A 26,700-nucleotide genomic window follows, 5' to 3' on the forward strand; every position below is an offset into this window, starting at 1 on the left:
ATAACATCACCTTTACCTCATAATCTCTACAAATTTTGATAAATACTTAACTCAGAGTAATCAGTAAACCTTAATAAACATTTCTTGACAGTTGTCCTTCCCGTCATATTTTTTTATGTTGGGCTATTCATCATTAAAAGCCTGGCACTTTTATTGTGTCAGTGTGCTTAAAATGGCTCTGGGGTTTTGTGGTCTGACGACACCGTGAGGAACACAGAACCCTTTAGCTTCCTTTTGCTTAGTGGTCAGTCTAGGTCCTTGTTCACACAGAGAGTGGATGTGTCAACACAGCCCTGCTGCTGGAGAACCTTCTGAACCTTAGACCTGTAGCCTAACTCAACAACTCATGCTGGAAATCTGGCTTTGAAGGTAAGTGTTGAAGTGTTGAGGTAAAGATTTCTGCGATGACCTTGATAAAAATAGGCCGCCTGTTGTTGTCTGCGTCTAATTTGGAATCTTCAGAACCAAGTGCTGTGAAAAGAAAGCTCCTCAGTCTTTACCACAAACCTCTGTTATAAAAAGAATTGCTGTCTCCATCTTGTGTAAGACACATGCTTCTGAACAAGAAGCCTAGTTTCTATTAGGTACTAAGGTGGACACGCTTATTTCTGAATTCGTCCCAGAAGAAAAACAGAAATGAATCCTGGTTACAGATCAGAGGACTTGGTGTTAAATTTATAGGCAGTTACTCGGAGACATCTTTAAAATGATGTGGTTTTTAGTATTAAATCCCTTTAATGCTATTATGGACAATATCATCATGTTTCATTCAGAAACATTTTGAAAGCCCTCATCAATACAAAAAATTAAGGTAGCAACCACATGCTGAGACATTTCTAGGGAAATTTGCTCAAAATAATCTGAGAGATAAGACTTATTTTAAGTTCTTTCTGTTGTTTTACTTTTAAGTTTCTGGGAGTGAGACTCAGGGTCTGCTTAGGCAAGACAAGCAATTGGTCACGGAAATGAACCCTTAGCATACTGTACTCGTCATTACAATTTTAAGTTATGGGACAAAATCACTCCAAAGTTAATTTTTAAAATCATAAATAAAACTGAAGAATACCTGTATAAATAATTTTATTTTCTAAAAAATGTATGCCATTATCTCCTATCTGCAACTAATGGTATGCTTCCAATATGTGGAATGAGATAAGATGCAACTTAAGGATAAGTCATCAGAGCACGCTGACTCTAAGAAGCCAGCTTGGCCTTTTTCTGTAATGTGTTCTTGCAAGTCATTAAATTCACTGTGCTTCAGTTTCCTCACAGCTGCAGAATGTAATTGAGAAATGACTTCTTCAGTTTTACAACTCCTTATCCTGTTTTCCAAATCAGTTCATAAGTCAGTACCTTAGTCAATAGGCAGAACAGGAAGAGCAGCTGGTGAACAATCAGGGGATAGCAATTCTCTTTGTCAAAATCCTGTTTGCTTGGAGAAATATTGTCTAAACCTTCTAGGTCAGATGTTTGACAAACTTTTTTAATAAAGGCTGCATAGTAATTATTTTATGCTGAGGTAAAGCTGTAGGCAAGAAGTATCTGTGAATCCACTTAAAATGCAACATTGAAAACAATTGTTCTTGCCTCACAGCAGATACAAAAGCAAGAAGAAAGGTGGATCCAGCTTAGGAGACATTGTTTGCCCCCATGGCCCGGTTCTTGATTGTTATTTTTCACAGTTAAAAATTAAGAGGTCACTTTAGCACTGGATTGTCTATAGGGTGATCTACCAATCACCTGAATTTGTCCACAAAAGTTTGAGGGTATGCAAAAAATGTTTTTAATGAAAGAAAGGAATATAGAGCTCATCAATTACTACAATGGCCTAAATTCCAGCTCATGTGAAGAAAATCAGACTGATTCGTGAATATGCTCTTTCAATGTAAGAGTCAGTGAGCACTGTAAAGTGTTTAGTATTACTTTGTGAGAGCCACTGTGTGCTGTCACTGCAATAACAGGTCCGGGTATGTTATAAATGTTACACCCCTTTCAGATTCATGATGTCCTTCAAGGAGACTCGAGAAAAATTCCAAAACTGCTCAAATATTTCTTTTTTATTGTAAACTTACTTTCTTTTATAGTCAATAATAAAAATTTCTGTTATTTTTTTTCCAAATAGTAAATCAAATCTTAGAAAAATGTGTTCACTTTGATATATTCTTACACAACTTTGGAATCTACCATACCGTGACTAAGGAAACAGAAGTGATTGTATAACTGAGAACTGAGGTGTCACAGTGCTGAAATGATACCATGTGTCCTACACTTCACCAAGTACACCTTTAGAGTCCCCGTCATTGTCAGCATTAGGAACTATGGAGGAATATAGCCAGATGTATTTGGAAAAGCTTTCTGTGTTGCTTTATTTAAAGAAACGGTATGCAAAATTGTTGTAAAACACTGGACAATATTTGAAATCATAACTATATCTACCTTTTCTTCTAAATAGTGTTTGGGGTCCTGCTTGCTAACATTCTTTGTTGTTCAGGCGTTATGTTTTCTTTCACAGCCTCATTGGAACTCTTAGTTAATTCTACCATCTCTTTTGGCACCGACTCAACCGACTCATTTATTTACAATGTTCACCATAGTTCTGAGGTGTCAAACCTTCCACATAACACAACTTAGGCAAACTTAACAGCATCTTGTATTTTTCAGTTCATTTGGCTGATAATTAATAGTGTAATAGGGTAGTGACATTTGTATAGTTAATGAATTAATTAATGCCTGGGTAGATAGTTTGTTTCATTGAGTCGACTTGAAGTTGTCTTGGTTCATGTTCTAAGGCCCCATCATATTGGAACAAGTCAGTATGAAGGCATTAATAACACTTGGTCTCTTTACACCCTGAGTGGGAGCCACAGCCAAGGCCACTGCTGTATCTGGGAAAGCATCAGAGTTCTGCCGTGTGTTGATATCAGCAGCAGAATGCCAACCACCAAGCCATGGTGACTGCATACCAGCTGACAGTCATGTCAGAATCCCTGTTTCTCTTAGCATTTCTGATGTTTTTGTTTGGAACATTGGATCAACAGCTTCTACACTGATACCTGTGTCTGACTGTGATGTAATCAGAGTGATCCATCACTCTGATGGTACACTCACCAACAAAATCCCCAGAGTTAGACCCATAACTTCTATTGGAACCCTAGCATGGCCATATTTTGATGTCTTTAGCAACATCAAGGAGGAGATATAAACTTACTCTGCTGTGACCATGGCAGGACACTCTGTCAATGACCCTGTCCAAGGCAGACATACTTTCTCCACATCTAAGGACTCTCCCCATATTTCTACTTAACAACTATAACCCTTATTTATTAAGTTTCAATTTGTTGAATTTGGTATTTTTTTCAATTAACTCAGACTCTTTCTAATTCTGGCAGCTATAGTTTTTTTCTGTGTTCCCCTCTTCTTACTCCCAGATTTTCAACAGCATAGCTTCCAGGACAGCATCTCACATTTGGTGAAGATCTGTCTTAGAATGTTCCAATGAATTAGCTTGATTCCATCCAAAAGAGTCACCCTATATGAAAGGATTCCTAAAATACTACATTTTAAAGGATCCAAAAAGTTAGTTCATAACTTATGCTAAATTATCTTCCTAATTTTTCCCTGTCTTATTTTATTTTGTATGCAAATGTCATTAAAAACAACTACAATCAAACTTTAGGTGATCATAGTCTTTTTGATACAAGATATGTTTAATAGCAATACACACATATCTTTGTGTTCTAGAACAGTGTCTGGTGCTTAATATGTAAGCAATATCCTCAGAAGCTAAGCGAGTGAGCAACAAGATAAAGACAACATGGCCAAGACCATGGTAGAGGAACAGTGAAGGCCTGGAACTCCAGTGCTCACAAAGAACTGACTTCAGACTTCCAAGGCTGCTTCTCTTTTCAGATTTGAATGTAACTGTGATTTTGAAATATGCGGTTGCCTAATGATCACAGTTCCTGCAGAGTATGGTGACTTTTTAAAAAGAGTGGCATTTGTTGCACTTGACTCACACTGGGGTAAGAAATAATCCTTGCAAAGTTTCTGGCCCCCTAATTTCTGGGCTGGGCTGGAGAGTGAAGTTTTTTCTTAATTGATTGATTGATTAATTAATTAATTATTTTTTGCTCATTTATTTATGTATTCACTTTGTACCCCAATTGCAGTCCCATACTTTTCTCCTTCTAGTCCCACATTCATAAATGCCTCCCCGACCTGCTACCGTCCCTTTAGGAGAAGGGAAAGCCACCCATGCATGCAAAGCCACTGTGCCACATCAGAGTGCAGCAGGACTAGGCACATCCCTTCCCACTGAGGCCAGATAAGGGAACCCAGCTAGGGAAAGGGGATTCAAAGGCAGGCAACAGAGCCAGAGAGAGCTCCTTCTCCAATTGTTAGGGCACCCACATGAAGACTGTTGTATTTATAAAAGATGGGGGGGATATGTTCTATGGAGGTCTGGGGAAAGGGGATGCCCCAGCAGGCCCATACTGAGGCATCCCTTTCTCCCTGAGGGATCAAACACATGACAGTATAATACAGAATAGAGTTTATTCAGGGCATGGGGAGGGGAGTTAAGAGGGTAGTAGGGCAGAGAAAGAAAAAGAGAGAAAGAGAGAAATAGAAGAGTAGAAGAGTAGAAGAGTAGAGGAGTAGAGGCCGACCATAAGTACGTGGAGAGAAGCAGGGAGGGGAATGGGGCGAGAAGGGATAAAGGGGCAAGAGAGAGCAAGAGGAAGCAGGAGCAAGAGGAAGAGAGCAAGGAGGGGCAAGCAGTCCAATTTATAGTGTCAGGCATACCTGGCTGTTTCCAGGTAATTGTGGGGTAGAATGCTAGCAAAGACCAAGATGTATATTTGCTACAAATGTGTAGGGTGCCTAGGTAAAGCCCATGCGTGCTTTTTTGTTGGTGGTTTAATCTCTGAGTCCCCATGATTCCAGGTTAGTTTACTGTATAGGACATCTTCTAGTGTACTCTCTGCCTCTCTCAATACTTCGTCCCACTCTTCCATAAGACTTTCTGAGCTCTACCTGATGTTTGGCTATGGGTCCATCTGCATCTGTTTCCATCAGCTGCTAGATGAAGCCTCCTAGATAACACTTATGCTAGGTTCTTTTCTTCAAGCATAGCAGAGTATCATTAACAATGTCAGGGATTGGTTCTTTTCCATGGGATGGGTCTCAAGTTGGCCCAGTCATTGGCTGTCCATTCCCTCAATCTCTGCTCCGTCTTTATCCCTGCTCATCTTGAAGCCAGGACAAATTTTTGGTTGAAGATGTTGTGGTTGGGTTGGAGTTCCCCTTCTGCCACTGGAAGTCCCACCTGACTTCAGAGGTGGTCACTTCAATCTCCATATCCCTGACTGCAAGAGTTTTAGCTAGGGTCACCCCTATAGACTCTTTGGAGCCTCCCCAATCCCAGGTTTCTGCAACCTCCCCCCACTTGACTTCTAACCCTTTCCCAGTCCTAGTTCAAATGGCTATTTCTGCTGATTCATGAATATGGGAAATCTGTCCATCTTCAGATATCTTCTTTAATTTCTTTCTTCAGAGTTTTGAAGTTCTTGTCATACAGGTCTTTCACTAGCTTGGTTAAAACTTATACTATTTGTGGCTATTGTGAACGGTGTTGTTTCCCCAATTCTTTTCTCAGCCTGTTTATCATTTGCATAATGATGGCAATTGATTTTTATTTTAGTTAATTTTGTATCCAGCCACATGTTGTAGGTGTTTATCAGTTGTAGGAGCTCCCTAGTAGAGTTTTGGGGGTTGTTTATGTACACTGTTATATCATCTGCAAATAGTGATACTCTGACTTCTTTTTTTTTCTAATTTATATCTCCTTGATATCCTTAAGTTGTCTATTGCTAGGATAGGACTTCAAGTACTAGGATAGGATTTCAAGTAAGTGGATATTGGCCCAAAAGCTCGGAATATCCAAGATAAAATTCACGGACCACATGAAACTTAAGAAAAAGGAAGACCAAAGTGTGGATGCTTCAGTCCTTCTTAGAAGGGGGAACAAAATATGGGAATAAATATGGAGACAAATTGTGGAGCCAGGATTAAGGAAAGGTCATCCAGAGACTACTCAACCTGAGGATTCATCCCATATACAGTCTTCAAAGCCAGTCACTATTGAGGATACCAAGAAGTGCATGTACAGGAGCCTGATATAGCTGTCTACTGAGAGGCTCTGACAGAGCCCTACTGATACAGATGTGGATGCTTGCAGCTAACCATTGGACTGAACAAGGGGACTCCAATAGAGGAGTTAGAGGAAAGACTGAAGACACTGAAGCAGTTTGCAACCCCATAGGAAAAACAATAACATCAACCAGATCCCCTAGAGTTCCCAGGGACTAAACCACCAATCAAAAAGTATACGTGGAGTGACCTATGCCTCCAGCTGCATATGTAGTGGAGGATGGCATTACCTGTTGGGGAATGCCAGGGCAGTGAGGCAGGACAGAGTGGGTGGATGGATGGGTCGGGAGCATCCTCATAGAAGCAGGGGGAGGGGGAAAAGTTTTGAAATGTAAATAAAGAAAATTTCCAATAAAAGACTGGCTTCTCAAGAAGTGGTTGGACTCCCCCCATTCCCTGTGTAGGGGAATGTCAGCAATGGGAGGCAGGAAGCGGTGTGTGGTTGGGGAGGGGGAAGGGGATGAGACAGAGGATTTATGGACAGGAAACCGGGAAAGGGGATAACATTTAAAATGTAAATTTAATAGCCAGAAGCTAGAAAGAACCCAGATGCCCTTCAACAGAGGAATGGGTTCAGAAAATGTGGTACATCTACACAATGGAATATTACTCAGCTATCAAAAACAATGACTTTAAGAAATTCATAGGCAAATGGATGGAACTGGACAATATCATCCTGAGTGAGGTAACCCAATCACAGAAAAACACACATGCTATGCACTCATTGAGAAGTAGATATTAGCCCAAATCTTGAATTACCCTAAATGCACAGAACACATGACCAAAATGCGGATGCTTCATTCCTACTTTAAAAGGGCTATAAGAATACCCTTGGGAGGGGATAGGGTGGCAAAATTTAGAACAGAGACTGAAGGAACGCCCATTCAGAGCCTGCCCCACATGTGGCCCATACATAAACAGTCACCAAACTAGATAAGATGGATGAAACAAAGAAGTCCATGCTGACAGGAACTGGATATAGATCTCTCCTGAGAGACACACCCAGAATACAGCAAATATATAGGCAAATGCCAGCAGCAAACCACTGAACTGAGAACAGGACCCTGCTGAAGGATTCAGAGAAACGACTGAAAGAGCTTGAAGGGGCTCAAGGCCCCATATGAACAACAATGCCAAGCAACCAGAGCTTCCAGGGACTAAGCCACTACCCAAAGACTATACATGGACTGACCCTGGGCTCCAACTGCATAGGTAGCAATGAATAGCCTAGTAAGAGCACCAGTGGAAGGGGAAGCCCTTGGTCCTGCCAAGACTGAACCCCCAGTGAACATGATTGTTGTGGGGATGGCAGTAATGGAGGGAGGATGGGGAGGGGAACACCCATATAGAAAGGGAGGGGGAGGGGTTAGATGGATGTTGGCCTGGAAACCAGGAAAGGGATTAACAATTGAAATGTAAATAAGAAATACCCAATTTAATAAAGATGGGGGAAAAAAATCTAGTAAATGGAAAAAAAAAACAATTGGTTTCCCCTGAGATACATATCCTCTTATATACCAAGTGTTGCTATGTGAACCTTGCTCTCCAGTTTAACTGGTCAAAAAAGGCTTGTGTGGTTGAGGTATCAGGATGATTGTGAACTTATAGAATGAGTTGGGCAGTGTTCCTTTTGTTTCTATTTTGTGGAACAGTTTGTCTCTGTATTAGCTCCTTAAGTCTTATAGAATTCTGTCTTAGAACCCTTTGGCCTTGAGCTTTATTGGTTGGGAATCTTTTACTGTCTTCTTCTATTTCCTTAGGGGTTATAAGGCAACTTAAATTGTTAACAAATTAATTGTTAATTGATTTAACTTTGGAAAGTTTTATAAATCAGGAAAATCATCCATTTCATTTCCAGTTTTGTAGAGTAAAGGCTTTTGAAGCAAGACCTAATGATTCTTTAGATTTTCTCAGTGTCTGTTATTTCCCCCTTGACATTTCTGATTTTTTTAGTTTGTATAGTATCTTTTTGCCTTTTAGTTTGGCTAAGGGTTTGTCTATCTTGGTCTATCTTGTTGATGTTCTCAAAGAACCAGCTCTTTGTTTTTGTTTTTTTTTTTTTTATTACACACACACACACACACACACACACACACACACACACACACACTCACATGCACATGCACACAGTGTTTATTTTAATCCTGAGTTTGATTGTTCCTGTCATCTACTTCTGTGTATGTTCCTTTTGTTCTAGAACTTTTCAGTGCTCTGCTAAGTTACTAGTATGAGATCTCTCCAATTTCTTTATGAAGGTGCTTAGTGATATGAACGCCCCTCTTAGCAATGTTTTCATTGTGTCTCATAATTTTGGCTATGTTCTGCCTTAATTTCATTGAATTCTAGATAGTCTTCAATTTCTTTATTTCTTCCTGACCCAGTGGTCATTCAGTAGAGAGTAGTTCACTTTCCATGACTTTGTAGGCACTGTTGTTTCTATTGTTATTGAGGTCTAGCTTAAATCCATGGTGGTTTCATAATACAAAAGAGATTATTTCAATGTTGTTTTATCTGTTAAGGCTTGCTTTGTGACTGATTATATGGTCAGCATTTTGGAGATGTATTATGATGTATTCTTTAAGCTTTAGCAATCCTTATAAATATGGTTGCCCTTGCATTTGGGGCAAAGATGTTCAGAATCGAGACATCATATTGGCCAATTTATCCTTTGATGAATATGAAGTGTCCTTCTCCATATCTTTTGATTAGTTTTGGTTGGAAGTCTTTTTTATTAGATATTAGAATGGCTACTTAAGCTTGCTTCTTGTGTCTGCTTAGAAACAAACTCTCTCTCTCCCCTCCCTCTCTCCTGCCACCACCATCAAAATAACAGGAATTAACAGTCATTGGTCATTAATTCCTCTCAGCATCAATGGATTCAATTCCACAAAAAAAGACACAGGCTAACAGAATAGATGTGTAAACAGGATTCATCATTCTGCTGCATATATCAAACAAACTGCAGCAATAAAGGTAGACATTACCTGAGAGTAAAAGTCTGGAAAGAAGTTTTCCAAGCAACCAGACCCAAGAAACAAGCTGAAGTAGCCAGTCTAATATCTAATAAAATAGACTATGGGAGTGAAGTTTTACTGATCACTTTCTGCCCTTTGGGGGAATGGACAGGAAGTCATACCTGTGGAAAGTTGTGTATAAATTGCAGGCTCTTCCACACAGGCCAAGAGTCAGATGAGAGAATGGAAATCCACTCTGCTCCTTGACAAATATGTTCATTCTGTGCCCCATCATCTGCCTATCTGAAGATGCTTGCTGGTCAGGGGTCCTCACATCTGAATGGAGTAGGGGAGGGACTTGAGTTATCTATTCCTTTTTCCTTTAAGAATAATATCTTTTCTTTTAAAAAAAAGCATTCAATATTTAGCAGCTAGTTTGTTTTCTTCTCAGAAGAAGTCTACATTTTATTCATCTATTTGTTAAAAATATTTCATTTAATGTAAAGAATTCCAGTTTAGATATTAAATAATAGTATAAAAGAATTTGATATAATTTTAAAAAGAAATATGGGAAATATTTCAGGTTACAAACTCCTTTAAATTTTAAGATGAAAAAATTTAAGAGACAGTGAGATTTTTGTCTCATAACATTTTCAGGAAGTAATAACAAAAGGCAGCATTAAGCTGTGTATCTTGTATCATTTCTGATGCCTTCTTAAGTGAAAGGAGGCATTTTGTCTATCACCTGCTGCTGCTTCTTTGTCCTCAGGGGACAAAGCAGAAATGTACCACTTACTATGTGATAGACTGTGTGAGCATCATCCTTGGTAAACATCATCCATTGTTCTTCTGTTTAGCAATTGTACTGAAGAAATATTTTTGAAAATCCCTAAAGAGATTCACTCTGATACATCCCTGAATACTTCCTCCCGAAACATGACTTCACTAACTTCACTGTTCCTACTTGGGAAGCCTTCTTTACTTTCACTTGCACAAATTTGGACTCTCCTGACCTCTAAGTATGTGTGGCATCAAGTAGAAAATGTCAAAAGCCAGGCCATCTCTGGAAAGAAGTACCATTGAACAGAATCTGGCTTCTCTAAGTCTGAGTCAGCTCCAATGTTCCAAGTGGCTTCTACTTTTCATACACCATGGGATCAGCTGGACCACCCTTTCCTTACTGAGGAGAAATTCTGTGTAGAAGACAAATCCCTCTTCTGCTGTTAAAAATACAATTATGGTGGTGTTAACATATTTGCATATGTTAATATAGTTCAGTTGCTAATTATATTCATTTTGTTGGACAAACAGAGTAATCAGAGTAAAATGACCCATTTTTAGTAGATGCTTGTTTTTATCATTCCCAGAGGAAATTGTATATATCAAACATTTTTCCTGATTCTCTTTCTCTCCAAGTCCTCTATAATCTCCATCTATGGTCAGTTTCTAAGAACTTGATAGAATTAGGACATTTGTAGGAATACGTTCATGTAATATTGGTTGTTTTGTATAATTAAAAATTGTTGCTTCCAAGAGTCACATAAATATGAGCTATGTATTCTTGGTGTCCTTCATCAATTGCTAGGATGAGGAGAAGTTTAGTCTGAATGGCTTCTACCATCAACATTTTGCACATCACCTACCATGGTTCTCCAGCTTGCTGCCCTGAATGAACTGAACGTTCTTTTCTCCAGAATGTTCCAATCAAGAAAAATTAAAAGTTTAGTGTCAAATTTTCTTTGTGGGCAGAGATCAGAAACAGGTCCACTAAAATCTTGGCAGAGATATTCATAGAAGGACAAAGTGGTTATGGAATCCTTGCCAGACTTATATTTGTTAGCATAATATTGGTTAGAATGAATATGAAGAGGATGAGGGAAAAAAATCACCGTCCAAATGCCTGGGTGAGTGCTTAGTTTGCTGATTTTCTAGAATAATTTTTTCTTCTGATTTTTAGTTATTTGACATTTAATGCAGTGTATTTTGATCATTCTCACTCTTCATTACCCAACTACGGTAGGCCCACCTACTCTTCTTTTACTATCCAGACTGTCTCCTCTTTCCCCTTCAAGGTCAATTTGTGTTGCTCGAATAACTTTCACTGCTGCTTGATCAATTCATCATTCTTAGCTCCCCTCCCCCATTCTTTCCTCTCTCCACTAAATATTGTTAATACCTCCTTGGCTTTTGGTGGAATCATGCTAATCATCCTCTTTTCATGCTGAGAGTTGGTCTGCCTTAGGCTACTACAGGTTTTTTGCATGCTGTTGTAACTGTAGTGAGCTCCTGTGTACATCTGCAATGTTGTATCAAACAATAATCCTTCCTTGTCATCCACTGCCTCTGGCTCTTGTCCTCTTTCTGTCCTCTCTTCTGTGGTGAACCCGAACATTGGAAGGAGGGATGAGGTATATATGCTTCATTCAGGGCTAAGTGTTTGCTATTTTCTTACACTGTACACTGGCAGGTTATGTGTTTCTTTTTTTTTTTTTTTTTTTTCCGGAGCTGGGGACCGAACCCAGGGCCTTGTGCTTCCAAGGTAAGCGCTCTACCACTGAGCTAAATCCCTAGCCCTAGGTTATGTGTTTCTATATTTATCATAATCTACTGCAAATAGAAGCTTCTCTGATGAGGGTTGAAACATGCATTAATGTACGGGTAGAAGAAGTCATTAGCAGTCAGTTTAATATGATGTAGTTTAATACATTTGGAAGAAAAATAGTAATAAGTTCTTTCCTAGAGACTATGACTTCTGTATAGTTGTAGGGTCTTAGCCTAATGATTATACTAGGTATGGGTTATATCTTATGGAATGGGACTTAAATACAATCAGGGAGTGGTTGGTTACTCCCATGATGCTTGTGTTAGTATTGCTCCAGTGAGCAGTATATATACTTCTACTGTAGTAGGTTTCCATCTAACCTTTTCTGAAAATTCTTTAGTGTTATTTATCCCTGTCATTTTTTTTTTCTTTTCTACCCTGTTCTCCTTTCTCTTACCCCAATTTATCCTTTCTTATTACACAATTAATTTTTTTAGGTTTATTTTTATTTTGTGTGCATTGGAATTTTGCCTGCATGTATGTCTGTGTGGGTGTGCCAGATACCTTGAACCTGGAGTTATAGACAGTTGTGAGCTGTCGTGTAGCTGCTAAGAATTAAACCCAAATCCTCTGGAAGAGCAACCATTGTTCCTAACTACTGAGCCATCTCTTTAGCCCCTCATAACGATGCTCTAAGCCTTTATACCAGTTCATTTTGCTTTCTTTCCCTTGGAAGACCATCCCCTGCAGGGATCTATGTGAGCTTCACTGACAGCAGACAGGCAAACCATGGTCATCAAGAAGGCAGTTTGGCACAACATGACTCAGTAGCCAGCATTGTGTAAAACTTTGGAAGTCTGACCCCAATTTGCCTATTTTAAGCTTATTTATACTCAACACAATGCTGAAGACCATTTTTGTATTGATTAACTCAACCTCACATGTACAATAAAGCAGGCTCAAAGGAACATGGAAAAAAATCATTGAAAAAAGTTCTTGAAAAGTTCATGGAAAAAAGTTCTTGTAAAGTATGACACCTTGCATAAAAAATAGATAGCATAGATGGACTGAAAAAAATAAGTTTACGAGAATAGGTCTGAAGGACGGTCTTCAGCCACATCAGCCACACAGATTGTACAAAGGTCACCAGTTTAGAAAATACATCTGCTTCAGACTTCTGGGTGAAAATTGATTTTTGTACTCTTTCCCTTGAGGGCACAAGCCCTCTGCGTTTAACATTCCTGGTTTCCCCAGTGCAGTTGTTCTTAACCTGTGGAATTGACACTTTTGGTGGTAAAATGTCCTTTTCACAGGGCTAACCTTAGAGCATTGGAAAAACAGACATTTACATTGAAATTCATAATAATAGCAAAATTACAGTTATGAAGTAACAACAAAAATAATTTTGTGTCTGAGGGTCACCACAACATGAACTGAGTTACAGGATTAGAACATTAGGAAGGGTGAGAACCACTGCCCTAGTGCATGTCTATGAGCACATTTATGTGCCTCCAACACTCCCCCAAGGGCCCTTAATAATATACTGACCTCTGTGTGTATTCAAACAAAACACACGTGTCTGAGAGTTTAAAGCTAATGTCTACAAAGAAGAAAAACCATGTGATATTTGTTTTCCTGGGTCTGAGTCACTTCACTCAGGCTGTTTTTGTCTCCAAGTATTTAGTACAAATTCTATAATTCCAATTTTCTTAATAGCTTAGTAACTTTCTACTATGTTAATGTACCATATTTTCATTATCTGCCCATCAATTTATGGACATTTAGGCTGTTTCCATTTTCTAGATATTGTGAGTAGAGCAGCATGGATCAGCAAGTATCTCTATAGCAGGATACAGAGTCATTTAGGTATGTGCTCAAGAATAGTATAAATGGAGTGGACAGATCTGTTTTCAGTCATTTGAGGCACCTTCATACTGACTCTCATAGCCTTTTTGTCTTACATCTGTCTCTCATCTGAGCTAAGACAATGCTTGGAAAACATATAAATGAACCTTAATTCACCAGCAGCTCAAGTAGGGTCCAAAACAGAGTTTAAAAATGCAGCAGCTACCAGCTGGAAGCTCTAGTAGGAAGTCACCTTGACGCTGTACCTTACGTACTGTGACACTTTTGGGAGGATTAAGGCAAGGCTTGATGTGGGACACAGTAAGCACTCAATAAATGTCCAGTTTCTTTACTACTAGCTCCAGATCATATTAGCTCCTTGTTTAAAGGTCCTTTGTAGAAGGCACTACAGTGTTTCGGCAGCAAGACCACCCAACCCTACCATGTAATTCTCACCTGTAGCTTAATTGAGGTGAAACATGTTGCACAGTCCAAGAAGATTTTCATTCTGCTCGGCTGAGCTCACACTATGCCCATGTTCTCAGTCCAGGGAACTTTCCCTGTTCTGCAAGTACAGGATACACACTAAATAGGTATATTGTAATTTATAGTTAAGTACTGTACAGCAACGTGAATTAATTTAAACAACCTCCCAGTCTTGTAATGTATATGTTACTTCAGGATGTATACACACTCCTGCATGTTTCCTAAATGTACAGACTCCAGCAGTCTCATTAGTAGTATCTGTAAGTTGTTAGCTAAGGGAGTTGCTAATCTACTGTAGCACTGACATGGGGCTACAGGAGAGGTGCAAATTTCTTTGTTAGGAAGGTGGGTGCTCACCAATGTTGACCAAATGTGTTTTTCCTTTTTACATTTTTCTGATGCTTGTTTCAAACTTCCCCTGACCTATCTGGAAATCAGTTTCTCACCAAAGGCCTCAACTTTCCCAAGAGAGCCTTTTTCACGCATTAATCTCTACAGTAATAATGAGAATATGAACAGACAAATCTTTCTACTTCTTTTGTTCTTATTTGTCAGTTATAGATTTTAATTATTTTTCTTTGAAACATTTTAATTTTTAGAATTTATTTATAGAAAACTGTTTTAGATTTATTAATGTATGTTAGCAGCTTAACTCTTTTGCTTTATAGTTTAGAGTTTTCTTTCTTATATGATTTTCTTTCTTTCTTAGATTTGTCCTCTACATTCTTCTTTAGTGAAGGTACTCTCAATTTTTGTTTGCATAAAACGGCATTATTTTGTTCACATCCCTCAATGACAATCCCACCAGGTACACCTTGTAGCTGATGGTTGAAAGACCCCCAGAGCTGGGAGACTCTCACTCAAGTCTTGGGATGATGCGACCCCCCAAGAACTCACACAAGACCGTCCTTGCTGTAATCACATGAGGTTTATCGATAGGAACCAGTGCACTGGGGTCAAGACTCACATACCACGAAGGGGCAGTGGAGTTCCACCCCCAGAGGCTGGGAGAAAGGGTATTTAAAGGGAGAAACCACAACCTGAAGGGGCAGGGATGGCATCATTGGAAAAGTGTGAAGAATACCAGTGAAAAATCACAAGGAAGAGCTTCTTGTCTCTCAAGATTGTTCTCTTAAGATTCTAATTTAACTTTATGGTCAGCTAGTTCCTGGGAGAAGCTTTCTATTATCTTTACTAGGTTGAGAATCACATATCTAAGGGCCTTATCTTAAGTCCTTTTATCTAGTTCCTGGGAGAGCAGACTCAAGAAATGTGACCTTTTACCTACTTTCAGGTAGAGGGCAGGGTCTGGAATTTGAGGTATTTAGGGCTTCTTAGGGGTGAGATAGCATTTTTAAACTTCTGACTTCTTAGCTGCATTTTTTATTCTTTCATGGTCATCTTTCCTTGCTCCTAGGACAATAGTATGCCCATCACGTGGCTTCCATCACTGCCTCTAGAAGTCTCCTTTATAACAGGCTTTCATTTTTATCAATTTGTCTTCTCTAAGTGGTCAGCATCTCTTATACATTACCACTCTCGGGTTCACTATTCTATGTCTGGATATGGGCTTTTTTTTTTTCCAAATTCTACTTAGGAAATCTGACCTTTATCAAATTGAATGATTGATGCTTTTCTCCAATTCTGGAGAATTTTCAGGCATCATCTCTACAAAAAGTTATTTGCTTCACCCTCACTATTGCTTTTTCTGGGACAAATTTAACCTCCACAGGACTCCTTTTTAGTGATTTCCGTTTTCCTCAGAGGATCTCAGGGCAGTTGCTAGGAAACAGAACTGAAACCTAGTTCTTTCGGCTGCAAATTGGCTGTATTTCTTTCTTAGTAGATGTGTTGATTTGGGTGGGCTCCTTAGCCTTTCTGTGCCTTGGTGCCCTCAGTTCTAAAAACATTGAGGCTGCACTGGACTTCTTGACATCTTCATGACTTAAACGAGGCTGCACTGTGCTAAAGTATGTGCACAGTGTGTTTATTCCAATGTTTCCTTTTGAAAAATGTTTATTTCTTATTGCATAGAATTCACTAACCTTTACTCTGTGTTTAATATTTCCCTTGAGAGTCTAGTTTTATGATTATACATTTTATTTTCAAAAGTTAACTTTTAAAAATGTAACTTTTAAGTTTTGAGTTTTTTTAGAAGCCTAAGCAAATGACTTTCAAGAGGCAAAGCTTCTTAAATTTAAATTTGCTTTAAATGTAGTCTTTTATTGTTTCACATATTTCATTAGACTTAGAAGTCTCCCCCTGCCCCAGGCTTCTCCAGCTGCTTAGCCAGCTCAGACTAAGATTTCACCTTTTTTTTCCCTCTCAACTGAGAGCTTTCAGGTGGAATTGTTTGAGGAGAATTTATTTCTCACCCCCTGAACAAGAAGATGTCTTGCACCGGAAAGGAATGTTCTCCAGGCTTTTTTCCTTTCAAGTCAGCTTTGTATAGTCGAACAACAATCTGACTTTAAGCTTGACTTGGACCATGGTTTTATATTCTGTGTACTGGCCTGTGAACTACTGTGTAGTTCCCTGTATACTGGCCTGTCAGCTTTACCAAACCACATTTCTGGAACACCCCGACCCCATTCAGGGAGGTGTTGTTTATTTCATCCATGAATTTTTAAGCATTTCTAAAGGGTATGGTTGTAGCTACTGTGAGAGAGCTTCCCTAGTGTGTACAAGGCAATGGATTCAATTTCGTCAGTGCACTTCCAAAAGAGAAGACAGGGGAAGTGTTTTAAGATGTTGGTTGGCAGCTTAAGACACACTGAACTGCTAACAGAGGATCACCCTTATTTCATTGTCCTACAAGGTTCATGCCTGAGTTCTCATTAGGTTATCAGCGACAAGCTTGCGGTCAATGCTTTTCAAACAAATAATACATGTATGTAGTTGAACACAGCCTTGGTACTACCTAGGTCCTTCTCCAACGGGACTAAGAAATTGCATTTTCATACCAGTACAAACAATTTAAAAATGTTAAAGTTGAAACATAGTGTCAAGACTCTGAAAAGAATAAATTATCACTACTTGCCACTTTGAGACTCTTCCAGTCATACAGGAATGGAGCAGGGCTTAGGGACAGGTTAGGTCCCAAACTACTTTGTCATAGACACAGGCAGCCATGCTAATCCACAGGTTCTATAGTCTTCAGCTCAACCAACCAGTGAAAATTGAAATTATTCAGAAAAAACACCCTTTGTGCTGAGCATGTATTTACAAGGTCATTTCCCTTCCCTAAACAAGATGGCACCTATTTTGCAAGCATTCATATAAAGTCACACAAGTTTTTAGAGATGGTTAAAATTATTTGGGTATGTAACGGAGTTTGTGAGCCCTGGGAAAAGACCAGAGACTCAATCCACTTATGATTGAAAAATGTATTGATTATCTGTTAACATTGTACAAGCTGTTGCATATCAGTAACAAACAAGAACCCAAAGATTTTTATCTAGTGATTGGCTAGATATAGTTGGCAGAGGCTCTGGCAAAATGACATTCGAGTGGTGAGGGCAAAATGTGACCACACCACAGGAAAGATGCTTGATGTCAAATTTCCTGTCTTTTGCACTGTTGCCCACTGTAAGCAAGGTACAAGTAGATTTTTATGGTGTGTTTTTCTTTACACATAGATAGTAATGCAGACTGTCGGCTATGAGACTGTGCACGGACAAAGGAATGTGAGACACTGATTTCTATGTGAGTGACTGTCTAAGTGCTCCCTGCTTTCAAAAACAACTACTTACTCACCTACCTGCTCCACACTTCTCTTTCCCTTTCTCTCCTATGCCTCCAGAACTCATTTCTCTTTTCTTTACTGTCTTCTGTTAAAGAATCTACTGGTAGATCAAAGTGAACTGTTCACAGCTCTGGATGGAAGTTCTTGGGAGCAGAATGACCTCAGATAGGAGTCTATGGGAAAAACACTGCTTTCAGGGCTGCCAGGTGAACTCAAACCTCCCAGAGCCCCTCATGTGCTAAATTAAATGCTTATTACTTACCAAGAGAATCCTAAATAGTTATAAATTTGGTGCTGAGCACTAAGACTTATATATTTGCTAAGTTACAAGGTAGGCATTTTCATCTGATTTTATAGATGAGGAAGCCATAGGCCTGGGAAGGTAGAAGAGATAGTCACACCAACTGCTAAGTATCCCTCTGTACTCTTGTTCTCCTAACTATAACTTTCCTATGTCTTCAGTTTTGAAGTTATAATTTATGAAGATTATTGACAAGCTAAGGTATTAAAATAGGCTAGACACAGAGTATAATATCAACCTTTTCATTGTCACCAGCAGCCAGCATTTATGAAAAGCCTGATCAAACGTATGTTTTAAGTAGATTCTCTGTATGCATTTGTAAAGCACAAAATGGAACAATTTTTAGATGAAGAAAGCATCAGCTCATCTGAACTTAATAATTCAGGATACGTTACTTGTGGACTCATCATGTCAGCTTCTCAATATAGTTCCGCTAGATGAAAGCCTCAGAGCTTCAGAGTTGAGTCTGTAGTCACACACCACTACAATCTTCCTTTCCTCAGTAATGAAGGATGGCAGGGTTCAAAGGAAGACAAAGGTTGGGAGAAAATCGACAAGAAAGGAGAGCTCAGTTCATGATAAAATAGTGGTTGGGAAGGAAACATATACTATAATTAGAAAGCTCCTGAGACATGAACCCACAGTGGGCTTGCTACACACAAATCAATTGCTTTTTGTCTGACAATGACACATACTGCCTCTGAGAACAAAGTGAGTTCTCTGGCTCTGGAAGCTTCTAGATACTACAGAAATCTTCCAAACTCCAGAGAACATTGGAATATGCATGATCTCTAAGCTAACAGGTAGCCTCTAAGGTGCTTGGCTGCAGATAGCTCTTGGAACTGCTACAACAGCCCAGCAGATTTAGAAGTCTCATTTTCTAAGAGCTTGAGCTGAGGCATAATTGGAAAAGATGTTGAACCCAGGTGAAGAGCTAACTTAGTTACTGAAGCAAGTCCCAAATCTAGTCTCTGGTACTACAGGCATTAAAAACAAAATAAAACAAACAAAAATCCCAAAACTCATTCTTTTACAATGTTCTTGGAAAAAACTGGACCAGAGAAGCCTTTGTTCTAACTAACTCGGCTGTCGTTTTGAACTTAATTTTACAATTGGAATAAAGATTTCTTCCCCCATGCTTTTGCAATTACTAGCAAGGAGACAAAAGCGTAAGATGCCATCTTCAGAGAGCAGCCAAACCCAAACCACTTGGGGAACTGAACATTATGCTGTGTGTGAGGTAGATGCTATCCAACTGCAGGCAAAGACATCCTGGATTGCTCCTGGGAAAAAGCAGTCAGAGAACTGTGCTGGGAGAGGAAGCAGGGCATCTGTAGGGAAACAAAACCATAGATAATATGCTTATCTTTGGCATAAGAATTGGGAATAACCAGAACTTTAGTGCAACCAAAAGATATAAAACTCAAAGGCCTTGCTTAAGAAACTTATTTGAATACATTAATATAGTGCCTCTTATTGCTCTTTGCTTTCTTTTGGTTAATTTGTTACTGAGAATTTTATACTTGCATATAATGCCTTGAGATGAGTCTTCCAGCAAGTCCCCTTATCTTGCTCTTATCTCCATTAACCTCTATTCCTACCTCCCTTTCCCTTTCCTAGAATTGAAGTCTTTTGTTTTATGAGCCACTTGATTTAACCAGTGCCATCTGGGTAACATTTGGATTGGAGCTCTCCTCTGATTTCTGATGGGGTCATTATTGGAAATGCAGTGGAAGACAATAAGCAATTCCACCCTCCAAATCTATTAGCATCAAATAGTTCAGCAGTGATGAGTGGAGCTCCTGACCCTCCGTCCCCCATCAATGTGTTACTATTGATGGGTTCGTTCTTATACCGACACAGTGCAGGCATCTACAAGTGCGGTGGATTTCTGATTGTAACAGCTATGTCTTATCCAGAAGATGACATTTCTCAGCCTTTCTCATTATCTTCTGGCTCATACATTCTGTTCTCCCCCTCTTCTGCAATATTCTGTAAGTTTTAGAGGGGAGTACAGTACAAATGTCTTGTTTAGGGTTGAACACTCATCTGTCACTGTTCTCAGCATCTTTAATACCTATTAAGCTTAGCATTTACCACCTTTTACTTGAGAGACTTCTTTGACTAAATCTGAAAGCAGTATTTGTGTATGGATATTAGCATAAATATTTAGAAGAAACCTTGGCTTTGTGTCAATTTAGCTGAGCAACAGTATTCAGTTCCCTGCTAGGATCTAGAATCTACTGGACCTTTGAGTTTTGTCCATGTTTATGGTTCCAGCCATGGGTTCCCTTCTGTAGAGATGATCTCCAATTCAGAGAGGAGTCCATTACCCCTACAGCAATAGTGCTGCTATTGCATTAGTGGGTGAATCTTGCCTGGCAGGTTGGTCTCAGAGATTGTAGAATTCATGGGTGCGTAAGACCCTTGATGCCTTTTCTCCCCCAGCAGCCTGCAAGGCCCATTCAATGACTATAAAAAGCTAGCTGACACTAAGGAAGCTTCCAGCTCATTTCCGACTTTTTTTCCATTTCATCATGCATGCATGGAACATGGTTACTTCAGCATTAAAGACTGATAGTCTACTGTATCTTTGAAATTTCCTCTAGATAGTTTATTAAACTATGTTTAAGCAGATCCAAGGAAGACTATATAAAGACACAAATTCCATACTCTATCCAAGAATGTTGTTTTGTTAATGACATTAAAGTTACTGTCATTAATGGAAAATTTCAGGGCACCTTTGTGTGATTGAGAACTATTGCATTAGTAGCTTAAAAACACTTGTCTTTCTTGTTTTCCAAGGGCATCTTAAATTTTACTTATATTTTGTAGCATCGTGTAATGGAAACAGTAGCTCATATAGATGAAACATATGTTCTTGGATATAGAATACACATTTTGTTTTCTACTTCTGGACTGGTTTAACTTTTTATTACTCCTGGAGCAGTACTCTTATCCCAAATGAACATTAATACACTTGATATATTTTGTCTGGTGGATTTCTAGAAACAGTACTGATTTGAATTCTATCAAGTTATATATTTTTATTCTTGCCAGCACTCAAGATTATCATCACACCTTACTTAATTCACTGATGCTTAGGTGAAAGAAACAGTAATTTTATTCACTTTAAAAATTTTCACTCATTTGAAAACCACTAACAGCTAGATGAATTAAGCTTGTCAGTACAATTCATCAAAACCATAAAGAGCAGTCAACTCTAGATCAACTCCACTGAGTGCAAAGATCCCTCAACCCAGTGTTATTCTAAATGTGCCAAACTGAGTACTTACCAGTGAGGTGTTCCTAGATAATGAGTGCAATTGCCTGGAGAGTCCTGCAGCCTTAAATACACCTGCTGCTCCTCAGCTTCTCTCTTTTCACTTTAAATGAAAATACTTTGAGTATTTTTAATCAAGGGAACAGTCAGTAACTGCCTTGTAGGTGCCCATGCAGACACTAAGCAGCTTTGTTTCACAGCATGGGGCCTCTTTCCCCCAAGCCTGCTCTGCAGATGGTAGATAAGCAGCTTCCAAACAGAAACTTACAAGCTTGGTGACCTAGTGGGAGCCCTCACAAAACGCTTCTCTTGGGGGTGTTCACTGAAGTAATATTTTACTCTCCATGCTTCAGAAAAGAAAATGGAAGTGTATCTATCTTCATCATTTCATCAGTTCTGGATGCTGTGTTTTGCTTTGACAGGTTTTCTGCCCTTCCTTTTCTGTTTTCAAAATGCCAACTTGAAAGTGCTGTTCCGGGGGCAGCGGGGGGGGGGGTCTGCCACCAATATACTCAGTGTTCTCTTTGCACAATGGTAAATAAACTTGTTCCTTTCTAAAAAGGTATGATCGTGGAAATTTTTGAACTGTAGACTAGGAATACTATGCAACTATTGTCTAGTTTTACTCAGGTGCAGAGATGAATTTCCAAGATACTCGGGTTTGATTCACTCCATATGTATTGTATGTATATATGCATGTATACACACACACACACACACAGAGACACACATGCAAACTGTCATGTACCTATTCATACACACCACACACATGTGCATGTTGAAGCCTGAAGTTGATGTTGACATTGTACATCCTCACGTACTACTCTCTGCATCATCTACTGAGGGTTGCTCACTAAGCCAGGAGTGCTCCTATTCTACGAGTCTGCTTATCAGCTTGATCTTGTCTCTTAGGATTGCAGGACTGCCATACTTACATGCTTCTGAAGATCTCAAGTCCTCTTCTCACTTTTGGCAAGAGCTTTGCTCTCTAAGCGATCTCCATAGCTTGCTGTAGATAGCTGTTATTTCTTTCAGTGTAACATACTATTAAAATAAATGTACCATCTTGATGTAAGGACGCTTCCTGTTGATGTGACGAATGTTATTGCTGGACAGAACTAAGGAAGTAGGAGATGTTTTCATTTGGCTTATTCCATTTTAATTGTCATTTATCTACATAAGCATATAATGTATTTTCCCTTCCAGATGGGTGCTAGAACTCCATATGTCCTAGTCAAATACTCAGTGACATTATTGTAATTAGCATTGTATTCTAGACCTTTTAGGGTAAAAGTAGAGACGGCTCACCACTTGATCTGGCTCCGACCACATGATCTGGCTCCGTAAATTCTCCTTTATTGTTGAGACACCATGAATTAGAGAAAAGCGTGCAAGGGAAGAAACTATACTATTTAGTGCATATTTACAGGAAAAATGGAGTCATAGGTAGATGCACCAAGGCAAAGATATGAGTAGCTCCAGGTCACCTAGGGTAGTGTGCGTCAGATTTTACTATGGCCAGGAATCATCTGAAGGGATTGTTACTGTACTTAGGGTGCGGCTGTAGTGACACTTTCAGTGTCAATGCCTTGACTCAGAGCAGTGGTCTGTGTATTACCTCGTGAACAGGCATGGTAAGCAGCTTCTTGGCTCCACTCTTTTCACAGTACGGCTGGGCCATTTTGAGTAAACTGAAAGCAGATGCTGAAGGCACGGAATCAGGAAGCCACCATCTGTGGTTTGGTCAGGGCTTTCCTACCTAAAGCAATGGAAGGAGGATATGAAAGCTTTATGAATGTATTTAAGAGGTTTTGATTTCTTTTTATCATGGGTTCAGTCTTTTGAGGGTAGGTCCTCCCAGAAAGTCAAATCAAAAAGGGGAGTTCTACTTGTCTCAAGCAAATTTTAAACAGTTGTTCTTGGCTTCAGTCAGTTTCATGAGCCTCCTTGCTTAGCCAAACTATGTGTCTGGGCCTTCTGCTCTACTGGCCATGAATATACCCTAATAGACGTTCTCAAACAGGAAGGTCTAAAACAAACTATGGATCCCAGGGCCACAGATTTTTTTAACTGCATAGCAAAAAACTACACATTTCCTGGAATAGTGGACCTGAATTTTGATTAGTCAAAACCAGTAGTGCCTGAGGAATGAGGCAGCCAGACCTTTCTGTATTGTAGGAGCACATTAGAAGCAATACGGAAACTTCAGTTCAAGAACCATGTTTAGACTTTGAAGTTTCTAGAAGCTTTGTAACTTTCCCCAGAGACCATCTTTTTTATCTCTTCCCTGTTATTTTTTAGCAGTAAAATCTATAATCCAAATGAGAAGGTTTTAGAGAGACAAAAACCATCTGCCCATGGGAAATCCCAAGGGAAAGAGCATATGGAGCACGAGTAGGCAACTAAGACATCAATGGACTCTTAGATACAAGGGTAAAGTGAAATTGTTTTCTCGCTTTGACCCTTCTGAGTACAGTGCCTTACGTCTTGATGCCCTGGGCTGGCCCTCATGGATTCTAAGTGCTTTTCAGAAAAAAAAAAGACTCAAAGATTAAGGGTCAGTGGTTAAGGGACTCTGGAGATCTATGTCTGGGGAATAGGTTAGATGGGAACTGCAAGCATGGAAAAATATGAAGATTGTCTGTGCATATTTAATATTGCTTTTAATATTGACCACTGAAAGTAGACTGAAATTTGCTAGCCATATCACTTGTGTTCATGTCTCCAACTGACATTATTTGTGTATTGCATTACGACTCAGTGTTTTTAAGTAAACCTGATATCTATCAGTGTTTCCCCTTCCATTTATATGAGCAGATGGAAGCAATAATTTAAAAAATGTTTCACAATATTCTGTTCCATTAAGTACTGAGAAAGAATGCTGTGTACTATGTCATTAGAAGACTCAGCATCTTAAGGAGTAGTGATATGTCTTCAGAGACCCATGCATGGGCTAAGTTTCAGCCACTAGGTCTCATGCTGTAGGGTGGCTCTGCAGACCTCAGTGGAGCCTGCTCCCATGACTGATGTGTGCTTACCGTGAGCTCTCTGAGAAGGTTTAGGTCTACTAGGTATTGTCTTTCTTTTTCTCATGACCAAGAATTAGAATAGTGTGCTTGTCTCCTGGTAATGATGGAGACACGGGGTGGGGCTGGGGTAGGGGAATTACATAAACATATGCTTCTGAGGCAAAGTTTGGAACTGACATACTTTCTTGTACTTTCACTTATTCAACAAACAAGTCAACCAGATTAACATAAAGTCAAGGAGGCACTAATATGCCCTGTTCCTGCAGTGGAAGGGGCTACATAGCTACATGTACCAATGGTGGGGTCATGTATATAAGAACTGAGCCAATGTCTTTCATGCAGATACACACACACACACACACACACACACACACAGAAAGAGAGAGAGAGAGAGAGAGAGAGAGAGAGAGAGAGAGAGAGAGAGGAGATTATATTAGATATGTAGAAACTCTTATGCATATAAAATTAAGTTCAATGTTGTTACACATAAGAAAATTTAGGGGCTGGAGAGATGGCTCTGTGGTTAAGAGCACTGACTGCTCTTCCAGAGGTCCTGAGTTCAATTCCCACCAACCACATGGCGGCTCACAACCATCTGTAATGGGATCCGATGCCCTCTTCTGGTGTGTCTGAAGACAGCTACAGTGTACTCATAAACATAAAATAGATAAATAAATCTTTTAAAAAAAGAAAATTTAGATAAAATACCACTGGGATAACTTGGAAAAGTTTTGTTTGAATAACTCTGAAACTAATTTCAGTCAATGTGCTAATATTTATTATATTTATTCAGTCTTGTTCAGATTTCTTTGCTTCTCTTAATATCAACATTCTTTTAATTCCCTGTTTGTATTGGCTATAATGATGTAGTTGTCTACATTAAACTTTATTAGCCAAATAAACATATCAGACTTTGTATCAGCAACTGAACTACATGCTATCTTCCTCATTGTTACTAAGGAGCTTCCATTTCACATTTGAATATGCTGGTCAGTTACATATCACATGAGTGAAAACACCTCTTAGAATATTACATGTTTAGCTGATAGTTATTAAGAATCTCTCTATGCAAGGGTTAAAACACAGTTTCTAAATCCCTGTGTTGTCACCTGTATGATTCACCACAATCTTGTGGTATTGATGACTCCAAGGACTGCACTTTTCTCTTAGATGTCAGAATTTTTAAATTATAAATGTGGGTATTTTTATAGTCTGACATCATAAAAATAAACCAGGAGAGAAGAATTACTATGTAGCCATTGTCTCAGTTTGGGTTTCATTGTTGTGAAGAGACACTATGACCTTTTATATTAAATTGTACTGCTAGAGCAACCAATAGCATCAAAATTTAAATATGGGGCAGGATGCTCATTTTGCAGTCAATTCTTCTTCTTCTTCTCCTTCTCCTTCTTCCTCTTCTTCTTCTTCTCCTTCTTCTTCTTCCTCTTCCTCCTCCTCCTCCTCCTCCTCCTCCTCCTCCTCCTCCTCCTCCTCCTCCTCCTCCTCCTCCTCCTCCTCCTCCTCCTCCTCCTCCTCCTCCTCCTCTTCTTCTTCTTCTTCTTCTTCTTCTTCTTCTTCTTCTTCTTCTTCTTCTTCTTCTTCTTCTTCTCCTCCTCCTCTTCCTCCTCCTCCTCCTCCTCCTCCTCCTCCTCCTCCTCCTCTTTTTCTTCTTCTGTCTTCTGTTCAATGATTCCCCCTTCCCCCCACATACACACTTTGGCCTTCAGATTTTCTGAAATACAAAGTAGGATGGATTTTATGTTGATAGTTTAGGGACAAATGTGAGTGGGATCCTATTTCCCACTCTTGAGAAAGTGTGGCACAAAAAGGCTTGTATTATTCTCTAGAAAGTTGAAAGGCCTAATAGTCTGAAGCAAAAAAGACTTTTAAAAAGTCATTAAATCACAAGGCTGGTACATAGCCTCATTATATTTTCCTACTATATAATTTAAATTATTGTATCTTATCATGGCAATTGGTAAAATAGTGGCACAAATATTAGGGGACTGACCAACCACTTTTTTTTCTTATTAGATTTAAGACACACTTTTGCATAACACCCGTACCTAACACTGTTATAACCAAGAACCTGAGACTAGATAGGCCATGGGGCTCTAATGGAAAACCTAATGCTAAATTATTCTGCTAAATTAACATAGCAATACAATAACCCTAATGGCATACTATTATACATATACAGCAGTACATTTTTCAGCCCTCACCAGAAAAAGCTTCTTTTTTTTGTAGTAGATGGTAATTAGTACCCAGACATACAGCTGAACAATGTAGTCATGGTAATTGGTAG

At 39.2% G+C, this 26,700-nt stretch overlaps 1 protein-coding gene across 1 annotated transcript in view; it reads left to right on the plus strand.

Annotated features, from left to right (window-relative positions):
• The first annotated feature begins 263 nt into the window (after positions 1-263).
• Positions 264-26,700, plus strand: part of Gpr141 (G protein-coupled receptor 141) — a 62,233-nt gene continuing 35,796 nt past the window's right edge. The window contains exon 1 of the mRNA NM_001410304.2: positions 264-369. The gene's annotated coding sequence lies outside the window, so the exon portion shown is untranslated. The remainder of the gene's footprint in view (positions 370-26,700) is intronic.

Source organism: Rattus norvegicus, chromosome 17, assembly GCF_036323735.1.
Source record: "Rattus norvegicus strain BN/NHsdMcwi chromosome 17, GRCr8, whole genome shotgun sequence".
In the NCBI taxonomy this organism is placed as follows: domain Eukaryota; kingdom Metazoa; phylum Chordata; class Mammalia; order Rodentia; family Muridae; genus Rattus; species Rattus norvegicus.